Source organism: Pan paniscus, chromosome 16, assembly GCF_029289425.2.
Source record: "Pan paniscus chromosome 16, NHGRI_mPanPan1-v2.0_pri, whole genome shotgun sequence".
NCBI classification, from domain to species: domain Eukaryota; kingdom Metazoa; phylum Chordata; class Mammalia; order Primates; family Hominidae; genus Pan; species Pan paniscus.
Window position 1 is genome coordinate 73704587 of NC_073265.2, and position 19938 is coordinate 73724524.

Sequence of the window (19938 nt, forward strand, 5' to 3'; positions counted from 1 at the left end):
GCGGCAGCCCCAGCCAGGTCCCGCCGCCAGGCCGGCTCCCGCCCCCGCTCCGCCCCCGGAGCCGCAGCCCCGCCCGCCATCGCCGTCGCCATGTTGTGGCTCCCGCAGCCGGCGCTGGGGACGCGCACGGCCGAGACTCTGGCCTGCAGTCGCCGCCGCCGCCGCCGCCAGGTAAGCGCCCCCCGCGGGCCGGGCCGAGCGGGGCCTGCGGGCCGGGGCAGCCCCAGCCTGGGCCCGGGAGGATCGCAGCCGGGACCGAGTCCGAGCCCGAGCCGCGGCCCGGCCCTGCAGCCTGGCGGACCCTGCCCGCCGCCAGAGGCGGCAGCCACTTCCCCCGACCGCCGCCTGGCGGGCCCGGGCCGCCACCCCACCCCGCCCCCGGCCGTCGGGCGCCGGCCCCTTCCGCCGCTGCGACCGCCGCTGCGACCGCCGCTCCTTGGCAGGCCGGGCACGCTGCTGTCCTCCGCGCTGGGCGGGACGTGCGGCGGCCCTCGGCGATAGCCGGCGGCCCCCAGCCCGGGCACGGATAACGGTGCCACTTTCTCCCTCTGGGACGGCCTGTCAGCCCGACCGTCCCCGCCGCCCGAAGAGCTGTCGCCGTCACAGGGCAGACACTTCGGGGAACGACCCTGTTTGGCGCCCCTCAGTACTCCCCTCCCCTGAGCCCAAGTTCTGACCCTGAGGAAGGTTTCTCCCGGAGCAGACAGGTATTCCTAGAGCTCCAGAGTTGGGGTCCTCAGGGGTGACCAGGCCTGTTGATCAGGGTGAAAATTGTCTCTCTGCAAGGGCTCTTCCTGCCAACGAGGGGGTTGGCGGGAGGCTCAGTGTGACCTGAGGGAGGACAGGAGAGCGTCTGCTGGACAGATGGCCTCCTGGCCTTGGATCAGCGTTTGTGAGGGGGAGGGGTCCGTATGACCTTAGGTATGCCTGCTCCTGAGTACTGCAGGATTATTGAAGCTGTTTAGGGATTTTAAACCATTTTTTGAGTAGGCCAAAGGTGGCATTAAAGGTCCTGGATTGGAATAAGTCCACAGGCCCACCCAGGGAAGCATGTTTGGCATCCAGGACTAGTCTAGAATAGGACTGGCAGTAGAAGAATGGGACTTGGGGAGTAAGACGGTATTTGGCTTATGGTTTGCCCACTTGAGTTCAGGCCTGTGCTCATGGAGGGCCTGTAGGGTGCTTCTGTCGCGGATGCAGTGTGGTGCACAGTGTGGCAGAGTGCGGAGGATGTGGACAGACAGATTCCTGGCCTGGTGGATGCTTGGTGGTATTTCAGTAGTCTGTTTCCTCAACCTCACTGTTACGTTACACAGTGAAAGGGACAGAAGTGTGGTGCTAGTGCGTCCATTTTGATCATTTTCCAATTTTTCAACTAGTTGTGGCTTTGATTCATTACATAAATTTTTACTGAGCACTTACTCTGTGCCAGTCACTGAGCTAGGTGTTGGGAGTACATTGGTAAGCCAGAAAGATACCATGTTTTAGTTCTTAGCCATTGGGAAAGTCTAATAATTAATAGTCGTGGCCGGGCGCGGTGGCTCGCGCCTGTAATCCCAGCACTTTGGGAGGCCGAGGCGGGTGGATCGCCTGAGATCAGGAGTTCGAGACCAGCCTGACCAACATGGTGAAACCCCGTCTCCACTAAAAAAATACAAAATTAGCCGGGTGTGGTGGTGCATGCCTGTAATCCCAGCTACTTGGGAGGCTGAGGCACGATAATTGCTTGAACCCGGGAGGCGGAGGTTGCAGTGACCTGAGATCGTGCCATTGCACTCTAGCTTGGGCTACAGAGTGAGACTCCATCTCAAAATAAATAAATAGTCGTGGAAATTTATTCAACAACAAATATTTGTCAACAAATATATGTTAGGCATTGTTCTAGATGCAGTGAACAAAGAAAGCAAAAATGATTGCCCTTGTGGTGCTTTCATGGGAGTGGGGGAGAAGACAATAAATAAAATATATAACAAAAATATAGTCTGTTAAAAAGTGTGAAATGCTAAGGAGAAGAAGGAAGCAGGGAAGGAGAATCTGAGGTATCAGGGGTGGTAGTTGAATTTATATTATACGGTGGCCTGGGAAGGCTTCCTAAGAAGGTGTCTTTCGAGTAAAACTTTGAAGGAAGTGGTAAACTAATAATTCAAACTATAGTGAATATAAGAAGAGAAAGCTGAAGAGAGGGGTAAGAGACCGATTTGAGTTGGGGGCTCAGGGAAGCCTTCCCTGGGAAGTGATGTTTAGGCCAAGATCTGAAGGAGGGTTAAGAGTTAACCATGTGTGGAGCTGACTGTAGCAAGGAGGAAGTGAAAGAGGCCTGTGGGGCTGGAGGGGGAAAGGGAGAGGGGAGATTAGTCTGGAGACTAGGGCCAAATTAGAGCAATGGGGCCTTGGGGGCAGAATGCCTCCCTCCTTAGTTTGGTTTGTATCTCCAGTGTAATTAGGAACCTTTGAAGGGTTTAAGGGAATGACATGATATTTACATTTTAAAAGGTGTCTAGCCCCTGTGCAGGGAATGGACTTTTGAGATAAGCAGGTAAGGCAAGGCTTTCTGGGTTGAGTGGCTTAACTACCTGATCTGTTTGGAAAAGCCTCAAGCAGTCTGGGGGAGATCCTTTGCCTCTGTGAGTCTGCTTCATCCAGCTTTTAGGAAGGGAAGGCAAAAATGAATTAACATTTATGGAGTACCTGCCAGGTGGGAGAACCAATTTTAAAGACTTCCGCATACATTATTGTATTTAACTTAGTCCTCTCTACACCCTAAGAAAAAGAGGTTATCATACCCATTTTACAAAGAAATAAATGCAGAGGGGATAGATGACTTATTCAAAGCCACATTTGTAACATAGCCTGGATTCAAAGCACGTCTGCCTGAATTCAGAGCCCACTGGCTCTGGAGCCAGACCACTGAAGTTTGCATTTTGCTCCTGTCACTTGCTAACCAATGATCTTGAGTTATTTAGCCTCTCTTGTGCCTCAGTTTGCTCATTTTAAGTGCAGATAAAACTCTCTCATACAGTTGTTGTACAGATTAAGTCATGTAAACAGTTGAGCACTGGGTTCAAATATTAGTTGCTTTTATTATTTTAAAAATTTTTATTACTTTTTTTTTTTTTAAACTGGAGACAAGCTGGATGCGGTGGCTCATGTCTGTAATCCCAGCACTTTGGGACACTGAGGCGGGTGGATCACCTAAGGTCAGGAGTTCGAGGCCAGCCTGGCCAACATGGCGAAACCCTGTCTCTACTAAAAATATAAAAATTAGCTGGGCATGGTGGCACGCGCCTGTAGTCCCAGCTTCTCAGGAGGCTGAGGTAGGAGAATTGCTTTAACCTGGGAGGTGAAGGTTGCAGTGAGCTGAGATTGAGCTACTGCACTCTAGCCTGGGTGACAGAGCGAGACTCCATCTCAAAAAACAAACAAACGAAAACAACAACAACAAAAAAAACTAGAGACAGTGTCTCACTATGCTGCCCAGGCTGGCCTTGAACTCCTGGCCTCAAGTGATCCTCCCACCTCCACCTCCCAAAGTGCTGGGATTGCAGACATGAGCCACCAGTCAGGCCTTTGGTTTTATTATTTAAATGTTTGAAATATCCACGTTGCATCTCAGTCATACTGTGGTCATTTTGAATGAGATTAAATATATAGATAATTTATTTCTTGAATTTCGTGTGACTTTTTTTTCCTCTCATCTTCTCTTAATAACTTAATGCCATGTTCCATGTGATCAGTCATTCAACATCAAGCTCCCATTTCAGGCTTGACACTGTATAAGAACTTGTGGGATACATAGTGAGTTTCTTCCTGGAGCTCAGAGTATCCAGTGGAGCTCAAATATTTTAAAGGATGAGTTACAGTGTACTTAAGTTCTCTAGCACAGTTGCGGTTAAAGAGCTATTTGAAACAGTAAGAATGAAATCCCTGGGTAAATAGGAAAGGCTTCAGGGAGGAGGTGACTTTTGAACTAGGCTTTGGAGGAAGAATAGGAGTTTTACAGGCAAATAAGATTGAGCAAAGAACATTCTAGGTAGATAGAATCATAGGTATGAAAGCATGGAGCCATGGTAGCCCCCAGTGTTTGGGGATGAGGCTGGAAAGCTAAGTTGGGGCTGTGAAAGGCAGGTCAAGGAGTTTGGATTTTATTCTGTAAGCCATGGGGAGCTACCAGAGAGTCTTAGATACATCACATACATCCCATGATAGGCGTTGCAGTTAGAGAGTGGAGATAGATGTTATCGTGGGGCAGCTTTATTTGGGGGGCATCACTGTGCTTCAGGATCTGTTTCTCTGCTTCGTAGACCAGAAATTTAGTTTTGTAAAGTGCTCAGAGCTGATTGGATCCAGAGAGACTGACTCACTAACCAAACTTGGAAGAGACTCCTGAATAAACTTAGGATATTAACTGACCATGAGAAATGAAACTGCAGAGTGACAGATGTTTCTGTCCTCTGGCCATTGCTCCTCACTTTCTGGCCAGGGCTGGGACATACTAACAAACACTTGCTCCTCAATTCCTGTTTGTTTTTCTCAGGCTCCATGAAAACGAACCCTTTCTGTTAACATAATCTTTCCTCAAGCACTGTTTAGTATAGTCAACAATGATTATTAATTGATAGAATGAATAATTCTGTATTGTTTATGTGGGATCCTGTGTATTTGTGAAACTTAAGGAATGGGACGAATAATAGAAATAAAATATCAGAAAGGAGCGTTCCATAGAGTTAGGTTAATGGAGAAGGTATGCAGATTCTAAGTAGTGCGGGTAAATTTGTGGCTAGCAGTGGTTGTGGGCAGATGCGTCGGAAGTTGTTCTGGGAACAGAGGTCTGTGAACTCTTGGAGGAGGTAGGGGGCTTTTGGCTGCATGTGAAGGAAACACTGATTTAGGATCTTTATCTTCCCTACACATTGGAGACAGAAAAGAAAACAATTCCCACCCTCAACTCAGCCAGATCATGGTGAGTTTTAATTTAATTTAATTTATTTTGTTATTTTATTTTTGAGATGGAGTCTCACTCTGTTGCCCAGGCTGGAGTTCAATGGTGCCATCTTGGCTCCCTGCAACCTCCACCTCCCGGATTCCAGCGATTCTCCTGCCTCAGCCTCCTGAGTAGCTGGGACTATAGGCGTGCACCACCACACCCAGCTAATTTTTGTATTTTTAGTAGAGACGGGGTTTCACCATGTTGGCCAGCCTGGTCTTGAACTCCTGACCTCAAATGATCTGCCTGCCTTGGCCTCCTAAATTGCTGGGATTACAGGCATGAGCCCCTATGCCTGGCCTTATTCCTATCTTTACATGTAAGTTTGTTTAAACTTTTCTTTTCTTAAAAAATAGGAACATCCTGAATAGGAGAGAGTTCTGAATGTTGATGTCCTTGAGGTAGAGCAATTGCATGCACCCAAAATCTGTGTGTTTTCATTTGTGGGCATCTGGTCCAGCGGCCTCCCTTCGCTTGCTCCAAGGGTGTAGGATGTGTTATCCATTAGCTAATTACTTTTGGGAAATGTTTTCAGAGGATCAGAGTGCTACTTCAGCCAACCATTTGCTTTTGTTTAACAGCAGGGGAATTTGTGTGTGTGTTTGTTGAAATGACACATTTGATCCTTTTTATGGCTCAGAGAAAAGTTAATGAATACCTTTCGAGTTTGGTGCCACGGCAGTCATTCCTCAAAGCTGTCAGCACTTATGGGCTGTCGTCCCCTGGTCACTGCGTGACTTTGGTTAAGTTCCTTACCTTTTCCATTTCAGATTCTGAAAGTGTTAAATCCAGAGGTAATAATGGGCAGCTGGGCACAGTGGTTCGTGCTTGTAATCCCAGCAGTACTTTGGGAGGCTGAGGTGGGCGGATCACTTGAGGTCAGGAGTTCAAGACCAGCCTGGCCAATATGGTAAAATCCCATCTCTACTAAAAATACAAAAATAAGCTGATTGTGGTGGCACACGCCTGTAGTCCCAGCTACTTGGGAGGCTGAGGCAGGAGAATTGCTTGAGCCCAGGAGGCTGACGTTGCAGTGAGCCAAGATTGTGCCACTGCACTCCAGCCTAGGCTACAGAGCTAGATTCCATTTCAAAAAACAAAGGTGATGATGGTGGGGCCCGGCATGGTGGTTTACACCTGTAATCCCAGCACTTTGGGAGTGCTGAGGTGGGAGAATTGCTTGATCCCAGGAGTTCGAGACCAGCCTGGGCAACATTGAAAGACCCCGTCTCTTAAAAAAAAAAAAAAAAAAAAAAAGAGAGGTAATGGTGGCTCCCTTTCTCTCATCAACACACTCTGGGGGATGAAAAGGATGATAATGTCTATGTGTGTGATAGATTGTAGAACGACTGCCACTGTGTTGAGTGAAGAAAAGGAGTATGTCTGCTGAACAGATTAACTTCTGGTCTCCAATCAGTATGTGTGGTGGCGCAGGGGGACTGCATGACTTTAACTTTTTATTTTTGAGAGGTCTAGGATTATTGCAATCCCCTGCGTTTTTTTTTTTTTTTTTTTTTTTTTCATGGCAGAGTGTCACTCTGTTGCCCAGGCTGGAGTGCAGTGGTGCGATCTCAGCTCACTGCAACCTCTGCCTCCCAGGTTCAGGTGATCTCAGCCTCCGGAGTAGCTGGGACTACAGGCGTCCATCACCACACCCAGCTAATTTTTTTTTTTTTAGTAGAGTTGGGGTTTCACCATGTTGGCCAAGCTGGTGTCAAACTGTTAACTTCAAGTGATCCTCCTGCCTCTGCCTCCCAAAGTGCTAGGATTACAGGCATGAGTCACTGCACCTGGCTGAGATTTGAAAACTTTAAAAAAGTTTCTTTAAAATTTTTTTATATTTTTTTAAGAGATGAGGTCTCTATATTGCCTAGGCTAGCCTCAAACTCCTGGGCTCAAGCAATCCTCCTGCCTTAGCCTCTTGAGTAGCTGGGACTATAGACATGCACCACTGTGCCCAGCTTGAAACTTTTTTGAGTAGTCCAGAGGTGGCGTTAAGGGTCTTCCTCCATAAAAATAAATCCACAGTCTCATCCAGAGAACACGAGACCTACATCCCAGGGCTAACTCAGAATAGACTTGCTTCTCTGTAAGGACAGAGTTTACAGTAAGATCTTACCTCTGAGTGGAGGGATTGGGGTGGTTTTTACTTTATTCTTTATATTTTCTTCCTATCATTTGAATTTTATACAGACACATATATCATCTTTACAAAAACAAACAAGCATCCTATAAGCCAAATTTCATTTTGGAGACAAACATTGAATGCCCTAAAGCAAAAACTCAAAAACTGGCTGGGCGCGGTGGCTCACGCCTGTAATCCCAGCACTTTGGGAGGCCGAGGCGGGCGGATCACAAGGTCAGGAGATCGAGACCATCTTGGCTAACACGGTGAAACCCCGTCTCTACTAAAAATACAAAAAATTAGCCGGGCGCGGTGGCGGGCGCCTGTAGTCCCAGCTACTCGGGAGGCTGAGGCAGGAGAATGGCGTGAACCTGGGAGGCGGAGCTTGCAGTGAGCCAAGATTGTGCCACTGCAATCCGGCCTGGGCTAAAGAGCGGGACTCCGTCTCAAAAAAAAAAAAAAAAAAAAACCTCAAAAACTGCCTAGAACTATGTCCCTGTAGAGATGTATGATGTTGGAGTTGGCCTCCTCTGTCACTCTCAGGGTAGGATGCTTTTGTTAGATATGCATTCAAACAGGTGGATTAGGCTAGCACCTCTGATTGGGATAGTCCCTGAATTCAGAGAGGCAGGGCTGCACCTATCTGGGAGGAGCTGATGAGTAGAGTGTGACTTGGCTTCTAGCTTCATTAGTTGGTTGCTTTCTTTAGGGGTGTTTCTAAAGAAATCATTCCTTTTCTGGTGTGGCTCTGAGCTGCCTCCTATGGACCATTGGGCTCAGTCTCTCACACATCAGCATGGGGATTCTAGAGGCCTTGATGTTACAACCTGGGGATCAAGGGACTGTTAAGAGAGAGAGTTCCCATTTGTAACCCTCACATGCATTCCTGGGATTTCCCCCCTTTTAGGGGTTTAGCTCATACTAGGGGCAAGGTGGAGGGCTGCTCCTTACAGCTAGTCTTTAGATACAGGAACATTTTACCCACATTGCCCTTGGCAAGCTAGAGCCAATGTGAGCCAGCAGAGTGGACTCTGGCTCCGCTTTTATCCCCCTGGTTTGCTGTAGTTTACAACATTCTACTTTTTTGTCAGTTCAGTTCCTGAAATTGAGGGTATTCCTTTACAAGCCAAAGGGCAGAGTGAAACTACACAGAGAGGTTTTGAAGGTAGGTGTCCATTGTAACTGCAAGCCATCTCAGGGACATTGTAGGACCTGATGACACATTTGAGGCAGAGCTTTGGCATTTTCAGAAAAGGGGGCCCAGGGGTGGGCACTGAGCAGTTCAGATTTTTCTGGGCTTGGCCCAGCCAAAGCTCTGGTCTATGTGGCTGGGCTGCTGTCTGCCTTTGTGCTGTTATCCTCCCCAGACTTGAACTTAACTGGCTGAGATTATAAAAACTATCACCATTTAATACTTTATTAAGGCTATAAATCTTTAGGCCCTTACAAATATTATATATATATTTTAAGAGATAGGAGTCTTGCTACATTGCCCTGGCTGGATTCGAAATCCTAGGCTCAAACGATCCTCCCTTTAAAAATTTTTTTTTGCTGGGCACAGTGGCTCACTCCTGTAATCCCAGTACTTTGGGAGGCCGAGGCGGGTGGATCACTTGAGGTCAGGAGTTCGAGACCAGCCTGGCCAACATGGTGAAACCCCGTCTCTACTAAAAATACAATAATGTAGCTGGCCATGGTGGTGTGCGCCTGTAGTCCCAACTACTCGGGAGGCTGAGGTGGGAGAATCGCTTGAACCTGGGAGGTAGAGGTTGCAGTGAGTCGAGATTACGCCAGTGTACTCTGGCATGGGTGACAGAGTGAGACTGTCTCAATTAAAAAAAAAATTATTTTTGTAGTGATGATGGGGTCTTGCTATATTGACCAAGTCAGTCTCGAACTCCTGGCTTCAAATAATCCTTCCACCTTAGCTTCACAAAGTGCTGGGATTACAGGCATGAGCCACAGCATCTGGCCCTCACCTTCCCAAGTATCTGGGACTACAGGTGTACCACTGTCCCTGATCATTATTCTTTTCTTTTCTTTTCTTTTCTTTCTTTTTTTTTTTTTTTGAGAGATAGGGTCCAGCACTGTCACCCAGGCTGGAGTTGGAGTGCAGTGGTGCAATCATAGCTCATTACAGTCTTGACCTCCTGGGCTCAAACAATCCTTACACCTCAGCCTCCAGAGTGGGAACTACAGGCATGGGCCACAATGCCTGGTTAATTAGTTTTTTTTTTTATTTATTTTGTAGAGACAGGATCTCGCTGTGTTGACCAGGCTGGTTTCAAACTCCTGGCTTGAAGCGATCCTTCCACCTCGGCCTCCCAAAATGTGGGATTACAGGTGTGAGTCACTGTGCCTGGCTGCCATTAATCTTTTTTTTTTTTTTTTTTTTTTTTGAGATGGAGTCTCACTCTGTCCCCCAGGCTAGAGTGCAGTGGCATGATCTCAGCTCACTGCAATCTTCACCTCCCAGGTTCAAGCAATTCTCCTGCCTCAGCCTCCCAAGTAGCTGGGACTACAGGCACACGCTGCCATGTCTGGCTTTTTTTTTTTGTATTTTAGTAGAGATGGGGTTGCACCATGTTGCCCAGGCTGGTCTCATACTCCTGAGCTCAGGCAGTCCGCCCACCTCGGCCTCCCAAAGTGCTAGGATTACAGGCGTGAGCCACTGTGCCCAGCCATTAATCCTTTTTTTTTTTTTTTGAAATGGAGTCTTGCTCTGTCGCCCAGGCTAGAGTGCAGTGGCACGATCTCGGCTCACTGCAACCTCCGCCTCCCAGGTTCAAGGAATTCTCCTGCCTCAGCCTCCCTAGTAGCTGGGACTACAGGCACCTGCCACCACGCCCGGCTAATTTTTTATTTTTTTTAGTAGAGATGGGGTTTCACCATCTTGGCCAGGCTGGTCTCGAACTTCTGACCTTGTGATCCACCCGCCTCGGCCTCCCAAAGTGCTGGGATTACAGGCATGAGCCACAGCGCCCGGCCCCGTTAATCCTTTAAAAAAAATTTTTTTTTTGAGACCGTCTCACTCTGTTGTCTAGACTGCAGTGCAGTGGCGTGATCATGGCTCACTGCAGCTTCGACCAACCAGGCTTAGGTGATCCTCCCACCTCAGTCACCCAAGTAGCTGGGACTACAGCGTGCACCACCACACCAGCTAATTTTTTTGTATTTTTTTGTAGAGATGGGGTTTTGCCATGTTGCCCAGGCTGGTCTTGAACTCCTGAGCTAGGCAATCGGCCCCTCTTGGCATCCCAAAATGCTGGGCTTACAGGTGAGAGCCATGGCGCCTGGCCTATTATTCTTAATTAGCATGTTTACTTGTATTTAAAGTCTTGGGGAGGCCAGGTAAGGTGGCTCACACCTGTAATCCCAGCACTTTTGGGGGCTGAGGTGGGTGGATTGCTTGAGCCCAGGAGTTTGAGACTAGCCTAGGTAACACAGCAAAACCCCATCGCTACTGAAAATACAAAAAAAAAAAAAAAAAAAAAGCTGGGCATAGTGGCACAGACCCGTATTCAGTCCTAGCTACTTGGGAGGCTGAGGTGGGAGAATCACCCAAGGCTGGGAAGTCTAGGATGTAGTGAGCCGTGATTATGCCTCTGCACTCCAGTCTAGGTGACAGAGGGGGACTTTGTCTCTAGCTAACTAAATAAGTAAAATTTTCTGGAACCTTTTTGCAACAGCATTCTACTCTTTTTTGCCAATTCAGTTACAGTAGATACCTACCTTAAAGCCTCTTCTTATGGTCTCCCTATGCCCTTTGCCTTGCTAAAGGAACACCCTCAAGATTTTAAATATAAGTAAACATTCTAATTAAGAACAGTATTCCACAGTTGCTTATAAAAGCAACTGTGGACCCAATCCAGAGTTGGTGCTCTGTAGAGCATAAAAGAATCATGTGAGATGAACTTCGCCCTTCAGGATTTCCCCCACTGAAAGCAATTAGAGAACAATTTGCTTTCAGACCAGAAGTGTCTTAAGGGGGCTTTTCTTTCTGAGGGTGGTGGTTATTGGCACACAGGTCACCCTCTGAGATGGCTGGGATTACCTCTAGGGAACATACTCTAGTACCCAAAATGTATTGAATGGCCATTTGGGAGGAGAGAGGTGGTGGCCATGAAGTATTCTGATCTTTCATTACTTGTCTCCCCTTGACGCTGCTTCCTAAGTGCTGTGCCCTTTAGGAGAAGCTGGCCTCCTATCCACAAAGTATGAACCCCAGTGTCTGTCATTCCATCATTATAGCTCCATTCCTCTGAGTCTAAGGCTTTTGCATTTCCATCTTAGAGTCCTGTTTTAAATTATTTATACCCCCTGGGAGAGGTCATACTCTTAGTACATCATCACCAAACAGTAGGTTTAATTACCAGGAATTAATTAAGTCAACTGAGAGAAAGACTGGGACCCAGGCAGGCACTTGGGGGCAAGAGTGTCTGAAGGGACACACTTCTGCATGGGAGGGGAGAAGTGAGGGCAGCAAAAGAAACATTCATTCATATCAGTTCCTGCAGTGAATGTTGTTGTACCACCTCATTGCTGACTCTGGGCCCACCTTGGTGGTCCTGCTGGCTGGGACATAGGATACAGCATGGGCTAGCCCTGCCTTGTACAGGGGTTTTGAGGCAGAGTTGGAATTTGAGCCAAGTCTTTAAGGACTGGGGAGATTCCCCCCCCCCCCCCATTTAAAAAGTAATATGTGCTTAGTTTAGAAAATTTGGGAACAATCAGGAAGAAATTCTGGTAATTCTTCCTAATGATAGACAGTTGAGATGGATAGGCAGAGGGGAGTGATCCTTTTAAAATGTCAGTTTGATAGAATTTGAGGATAAGTGGTTAAAAAAAAAAAAAAGAACCACCTACAACAAATAAAATATTGGTCTGAGCACATCATTCTTCTACTCCAAATCCTCCTGTACCCTTTCGTCTTAGAGTCAAAGTCAAAGACCTAGCAATGGCCTGCCATCATCTGCTTCCCAGCCATATCTCCTACTCCTTCTGCTTCAGGGCCTTTCTCTTCCTTCTTGTTCATCCCTCCGCCTAAAACCTCTTCTCCCCCATATTCTCATGGCTTGCTCTCTCACTTCAGAACTGAGAATATATTCACTCTTCTGATGTCATATGAGGAGCCCTGGTTGAGAAAGAGAATAAGTATGACTTTTATGAATCTGTCTCTGTATGTCTGTCTCCTTCCAGTGGATTATCAGCTCTACATGGGCAGGAATTTCATTTGTTCTGTTCACTGTGGTATCCACTGTGGTATCCACAGTGACTAGAACAAGGCCTGGCACACAGTAATGGTGCTCAATATTATTGAATGAATGAAAGTACATGCGTGCATGTCTGCGGTGTGTGTGTGGTGTAGAGATAGGGTAGCAAAGGGCAGTGTAGCTAGCAGCTGGAGTAGGAGAGAAGGAGTGTGGTTGGGTGGAAGAGAGGAGGATGAAGAGGATGCTCTCAGTAGGAACGGAGTTCAGAGACATGGTCCAGTCTGTTCCAGTCTCTATACCCCATCTCTTACTGGTGCTGTTCAGCAGGGAGGCAGTGAGTTGGTGCTGCAAGACCAGTGAGGGGCAGCTGCTGAAAAACACAGTAGCCCTGGTCTTAGGCCTAGATTATGGAGGTTTTTGAAAGCCTGGCCCAGGGCTTGGACCTAATATGGTAGGCTACAGGAAGAAGTTTTTTTTTTTTTTAGGACAGAGTTTCCCTCTTGTTGCCCAGATTGGGGTGCAATGGCGCAATCTTGGCTCACTGCAACCTCCATCTCCCGGATTCAAGCAATTCTCTTGCCTCAGCCTCCTAAGTAGCTGAGATTACAGGCATGCGTCACCACACCTGGCTAATTTTTTTGTATTTTTAGTAGAGATGGGGTTTCGCCATGTTGGCCAGGCCAGTCTCAAACTCCTGACCTCAGGTGATCCACCCACCTTGGCCTCCCAAAGTGCTGAGATTACAGGCATAAACCACTATGCCCAGCCCAGGGAGTTTTTGAGCAGAGTAAGTGACCTGATAAAAATGGTGTTTGGGAAGGATTAGTCTTAAAGAAATTTGCAGGATGACCAAGTAGGGAAAGACCAGAGAGGGCAAGGAAAGAGCAAGGACCAGGGGGTCGGCAGACATGGGATGGAACAGATGACATCAGTGAGACTTGGTAATGGCGGGATGCTCCCCAACTGCTGTGTGGCTGCCTTGACAAAGGCTTCCAGTGCTTCCGATGTGGTAGAGTTTAAAGTGTTGTCAGTGGTTTCAAGTGAGTTTTGGAAGCAGGTGGGGTGTAAGTAGGAGAAAGGAAAAGGAAGGGTCATCCTCAGGTTGCTGAAGGTGTTCATCAGGTTGAGGGGTCTGGGGGTAAGCAGGCAATAGTATCCCAGATGGCACCTTCACCTCACGGGCTGTAATCCCAGGAGAGGAGCCTGTCTGTTCTTTCTGGTCTGCTGAAAACTCTTCCTGTCTGAGTACAGCTGTCAGTGCTCTCAGGCTTTCTTCTGAATCTGCACATATGCTAAGATGATATCTGAAAGCCATTTGTTCTATCACCTTTCAAGTTCATTTTCTGTTTCCGTATGTTTATTTCTCAGAACAAGTTGTCTTTGACGAACAAACCCATTGGATTGGATTAATTGACTAGAAATACTTATTTCTGAAAGTATTTCTGAATGGTTTCTGTTTCATTAGGCTTCTATCCTGTTTTTGATAAGGGTTGTGCCAAGATGAGATCAGTGAAGAAGTGTTTTTGGTATAATCAAGCAAACGGCTGCTTCTTTATGATCTTTTGGTATGAGTCATATTTTGAGATTTGTGTTCCTGATGTGTTCATTTAGAATATATATGTGATGGTCTGCTATGTGCCAGGCACTATTCTAGGCACTGGGAATATAACAAGGAACAAAATAAACACAAATCTTACTCTTACAGGGCTCATTCTGGTTTGTATGCATTTATAGATACTAAGTAAGATAAAATATAAGAGATGGTGAAAAGTGTTATGGAGAAAAATGAAGCAGGCTTGGTGGATGAGGGGTTTGGTGGGGAGGCAGGTCTTCTATTTTAAATTGAGAAGTCAGAGAAATCTCATGGATTAAATGGCCTTTGAGCGGAGGTCTGAAGGAAGTGAGAGAGGGAGCCACGCAGATATCTGAGAAAAGAGCAATCAGATTGGAGAAAAGAGCAAGTGCAAAAGCCCTTCAGGCTGGGGAGGGTTTAAGGAACCCATGGGGGAAGGTACGGATTTTGGGGATCCTATGGTGGCTCCACCTCTGTAATTTCTGGTTTAATTGGTCTGAGCTGGGGTTAGGCATTAGGATCGCTCCAGGTCTAAGAAGCACTGGTCTGAGGGTTAAATAAGCCTTATCCCCTGTATTTGGTGGAGAGATTTGAAGGGTAACTGTGAGTAGGAGACTTCAGCTGCTCTGATGGGAAGGGCAAGCAAGGGCCCCGTGACCTTGCCAGGAATAACAGGAATCTTCCACAGTAATAAAAACTCTTCAGTTTATGTCCCTTTTCTTATTTGATTACCTCACCTCTCTGGGCCTCAGTTTCCTTGCTTGTAGAGTAAGTGGTTTAAATTTAATGGTTTCCTAGAATCTCTTTGGCTCCGATAGTCCTGAATCTTTCTAGTGTTGGAAGAAGCTCTAATCTAGAACAGTGTTCTAGAGCAATGTTGTCTAATCTTGGTCTTATAACACTCTAAGTTGTGTCATCATTATGGCAAGGGCTGTGGTGAATGTCTCAATACCAAATTGAAGGAAAATTTGTGCCCTATTCAGTAGCACCTTGGGAAGATGAGTGTGTTGGGAAACTTGAAATGTGAAAACTGACCTGCTGGTTTGGAGTCCAAAGTACAGGGGCAGCTTGGTCCTTGGGGGCAGGCAGGAGCCTGAGTGCCAGTCTTAGTTCACTCACTGGTGAGTTCCTTGTGCAGTGTGAAGAGTGTGTTATAAACTGTAAGATTCCTACACATCCAAGCATGCGTGTGTGATTAGGGTGACCTGGGAGAAGCAGCCAGCCTGGAAGTGAAGCCTGACACTCAGGTTTGTTAGCCATTCTGCATCCAAACTGCATGATTGCGCATGTGAGAGAGACTGTCTGGATAACCCAACAGAAACTGGTGGCCAGAGGAACCAAGGTTAATCTGGAGTAAATAACCTGGTATACTCATTGGAGCACCTCCCAATTTATTTACTATTGGACAGCAGACCTAAGACACCCCTTGGCCCCTGATCTCTAACTTTTGTCCTCATTTGGACAGCACAGTGTCTGCTTGTTAGTTTATGTTTTGAAATGTGAAAGCCCAAATAAGAAAAGGAAAAACTTCAGGAAAGTTTTCTCTAGTTTCTTTCTGTAGAATTGAGATAATTAGTTTCTTTCCCTTCCCTTCTACATTTTTACATTAATATTGTCTGTATTACTATTTAGAATCCAAACTAAATGTTGGTCTGTCAAAACTGGACAAAAATGAAGTCAAGCGAGGGAATGCAGGATTAGAGTGAGAATGTGCAGAACGAGAAATTCAGGGAATGAGTCCTTTTATTAGGTAACTTGTGGGTATATGTAGTTGATGGGCCGTTAACCAGTGTTTCTCAACGCTAGTCAATTAAATCTGAATCTTAGAGGGGTAGTGGCCAAGTATTAGTAGCTTCCAAAGTTCTCAAGGTGATTCTCATGTTTGGCTACAGTTAGGGATCACCTAGTTTTTAAAAAAGGGTTCTGCCGACTTTCCTCTTTTTGACCCTCATTCTCATCACCTGCTCTGTGCTGACCTCTTCCTACACTGCTATCTGCCCCTGCCATGATTTCTGCAGCTCACCTGCCCCCCTGGCCCCTGCTTGGCCCTCTGCTTCTTCAGCTTCAGCGGGCATCCCGAGCACTGGAGGAGGAGTTGTGTGGAGGGGTAAACTAAACCCGGCTTTACTTCCCTTGTCTTTCTGTCCTCTCTGCATGCAATTTCTGGGGCACTCTGAAAACTTATGAGGGAAAGCTTGGTGGCCACTGAGGTTGGTGGCATAATACTTAATAAACATGTATTTGCTATGTGAAAGACAGTGTTTTAAGAGCTTTATAAATATTAACTCATTTGATCCCTATAATAGCCCATTTTACATATGGGGAAACAGACAGAGATGAAGAATCTTCCCCCAGGTCTCAAGGCTAGTAAGTAGTAGAACTAGGATTTGAACCCGGATGGAGTCTGTGCTCTAAACCACCAGCCTGTAATAGAGGGAGGGGAGCAGATGTGGAGCTGGGAAAAGTTTTGTCTTTGACTACATTTGTGGCCTGCTTGAATTTACATTTGGGGATTTTTCTCAGGGTCTTACTTACACTTGGATTATTATTATTAGTTTTTTTAAACTATCTTTTCTTACTCTAACATTTACCTTCAGACCCACTTAAAAAAATTTTTGTTTTTCTTCTTTCCTTAGGTGGTGTTTGGACTCTAGACCATGTGCCTAGGTAGAAGTTTTTCCTTTCTCCGCAGCTCTGCTCCCCTAGCAACGCTCGCCACACCCTTGTTTTGAGATCCTCTCTAAGGTATGATGTCTAGGCTGACCTGAACTGGCCTTGAAAAGCCAAGAGTTTGGACATGAGATTTTTTTGTTCCCTGGATTTTGTTTTGTTTTGTTTTGTTTTTTCTGATGATAAAATACATATAACAAAAGTTACCATTTTTAAGTGTGCAGCTCAGTGGCATTAAATACATTCACAGTTGTACAAGCATCACCACTGTCCATCTCCAGAACCTGATATCATCTCATACTAAAACTCTGTACCTATTAAACAGTAACTCCCTCTCTCTCTCCTGCTAACCCCTGGCAACCAATTCTACTTCTTGTCTCTATGAATTTGCCTACTCTAGGGACCTCATGTAAGTGGAATCATTCAGTATTTGTCTGTTGTAGCATGTGTCAGAATTTCCTTCCTTTTTAAAGTTGAATGATATTCCATTGTGTGTATATACCACATTTTGTTTATCCTTTCATCTGTTGATAGATACTTGGGTTACTTCCACCTTTGAGTGTTATGAATAATGCTGCTATGAACATGGGTGTACAAGTATCTTGTGTCCTCCCGCTCTTAATTCTTTTGAGTATATACCCAGAAGTGGAATTGCTGGATCATATGGTAATTCTGTTTAATTTTTTAAGGAACTGCCAACTGCTTTCTATAGCAGCTGCACCATTTTACATTCCTACCAGCGATGCACAAGGAATCTGATTTCTCCACATCCTCACTAGCACTTGTTATTATTGTTTTTTTTTTGTTTTGTTTTGTTTTTTTTGAGACAGAGTCTTGCTCTGTTGCCAGACTGGAGTGCAGTGATGTGATCTTGGCTCACTGAAACCTCCACCTCCCGGGTTCATGCCATTCTCCTGCCTCAGCCTCCTGAGTAGCTGGGACTACAGGTGCATGCCACCATGCCCAGCTAAATTTTATATTTTCAGTAGAGACGGGGTTTCACCATGTTGGCCAGGATGGTCTCCATCTCTTGACCTGTGATCTGCCTCTCTCGGCCTCCTAAAGTGTAGGGATTACAGGCATGAGCCACCGCACCCAGACTTGTTTTGTTTTTAAATAATAGCCATCCTGATGAGTGTGTGATTGGACCCATAAAGTCTACTAGCCAAGGGGTGGGTCCCTATTGTGTTGAAATGTACAAATATAGAAAAAAAATATGATAAACCTCTGTGTACTCACTCAGATTCGGTAGTTATCAATTCATGGTCCTTTTTTTTTTTTTTATGTTTTGTTTTTTTGAGACAGGGTCTCACTCTGTCACCCAAGCTGGAGTGCAGTGGTGTGATCAAGACTCACTGCAGCCTTTACCCCCTGGGTTCAAGCAGTCCTCCCACCTCAGCCTCCCGAGTAGCTGGGACTACAGCACACACCACCGTGCCTGGCTACATGGTCAATCTTGTTTCATTTATGTGTCCCCTCCTTGCTCTCTTCCTCTTGCCCTGTGTTATTTTGAGGCCAATCCCAAATGTCACATCATTTTATCTGTAAACATTTCACTATGTGAAGGCTCTTAATAGTCCATTTGTCTAATCATAGAAAGGCACAGAGGGACATGTTAGGTTATCATTCCCTTGGATCACCAGGGACATACAATAGGCACATACAGAACACCTGGATATTGGATCTGTTGCCATGCTGGATTGTTGGTGAAAGGCTGCTTTGGCTGGGGCCCTACTTTCTTGCTGAAGGCTGGCTTCCCTCAGGTCTGAGCAGTCATGGTGAAAGAGCACACCCAGATCTCTGTTAAGAGGGGAAGGAGAGAAGAGGGAGGAAGAGAGGCATGAGGGAGAGAGCAGGAGCTGGAGAGTCGGGGGGTGGATAGAGAGACAGAGAGAGAGAGGACAGGGGAAGAGAAGAGAGGGAGAGAAAGTGTACCGTGGAGGAAGGAATAGGGGGAGAGAGGATGAGAAAGAGTGTGTGTGTGTGTGTGTGTGTGTGTGTGTAAGAAAAGGGGAATAAGAACAGAACACTTGGGAGAGAAACTTTACCAGCCCTTTGACTCACCAGCTCCTAAACTCCTGTGGTGATCTAAGGCAACCATAGGGATGCCTCTAAGAGTAATAGCATGCTCCTCGTGTCCCTCCAGACCTGTCAGTTTAGGAGGCTTTGGAACTGTAGATTGTCTGTGGTAGATAAGACTGGTGGCACCCTCAAAACCACCAAAGAAAGAGTGATCCTGTGAAATGGCCACTTTCTGTTTTCTTTTTGTTTTTCCGAGATGGAGTCTCATTCCGTAGCCCAAGCTGGAATGCAGTGGCGTGATCTCGGCTCACTGCAGCCTTCGCCTCTGGGGCTCAAGTGATTCTTCTGCCTCAGCTTCCCAAGTAGCTGGGACTAGAGGCGTACACCACCACACCCGGTTAATTTTTTTGTATTTTTAGTAATTTTTTTGTATTTTTGTAGAGATTTTTTGTATTTTTAGTTTCACCATGTTGCCTGGGTGGTCTCGAACTCCTGAGCTCAGGCGATCCGCCCGCCTCGGCCTCCCAAAGTGCTGGAATTATAGATGTGAGCCACCGTACCCGGCCAACACTGTTTTCTAGGGTCCTTTGCGTCGGAAGTTGAGGCTTGGTTCCCAGCAGGTCTGAGGCTGCTGGCTTCTTGCTTAAATTTAGGGGTCCCTACTACCAAGAGATGATGCATTTACAAAGTTTACTGGGAGGAACACACCAGGATGGTGTGTGAACAAGAGGAGTCCTGTCCTCCTTTTTCTCAAATCTCTGGGTCCTGTTTCCTTCTAACAAAGTGTGGTGCTAGGTTATTGCTGAGATCTGTTTGCAAATAAGGAAAGGTAAAGGGGGTACGGGTTATAAAGTATCAGTTTGTATCTAAATTGTCAGCTCTGTGTAAACTGTGCTTGCTGCCTATGCCTAGTTTCTGCTTGTCCCAGTCAGTTTTATTGTCTTGTATAATCCCAGCTCCCTCCAGTTCTGTCTTTTTCTATCTTTTAAAAAATATAGCAGCTTTATTGAGATATAATTCACATGCCATACAATTTACCCATTTAAAGTGCACAATTCAATGGTATTTCAGTTTGTTCACGGACTCGTATTTTCTTTTTTTTTATTTGTTTCTTTTCTTTTCTTTTCTTTCTTTTTTCTGAGACAGGGTTTTGCTGTGTCACCTACCCTGGAGTGCAATGGTGCAATCACAGCTCACTGCAGCCTCAACCTCCCAGGCTCAAGCAATCCTCCCACCTCAGCCTTTTGAGTAGCTGGGACTACAGACATGTGCCACCATGCCCAGCTAATTTTAATTTTAATTTTTTTTTTTTTTTGTAGAGATGGGGTTTTGCCATGTTGCCCAGCTGGTA

The 19938-nt window shown here is 46.2% G+C and overlaps 1 protein-coding gene across 4 annotated transcripts in view; it reads left to right on the top strand.

Moving 5' to 3' along the window:
• ZNF592 (zinc finger protein 592) overlaps positions 1-19938 on the top strand; it is a 57752-nt gene continuing 37814 nt past the window's right edge. For 2 of the 4 annotated variants that reach the window (XM_055098901.2, XM_063596890.1), the window contains exons 1-2: positions 405-707; positions 16532-16640. The gene's annotated coding sequence lies outside the window, so the exon portion shown is untranslated. Of the gene's footprint in view, positions 172-404; positions 708-16531; positions 16641-19938 lie in introns of those variants that run through there. The other 2 variants (XM_034939331.3, XM_034939330.3) reach the window with 2 other exon arrangements.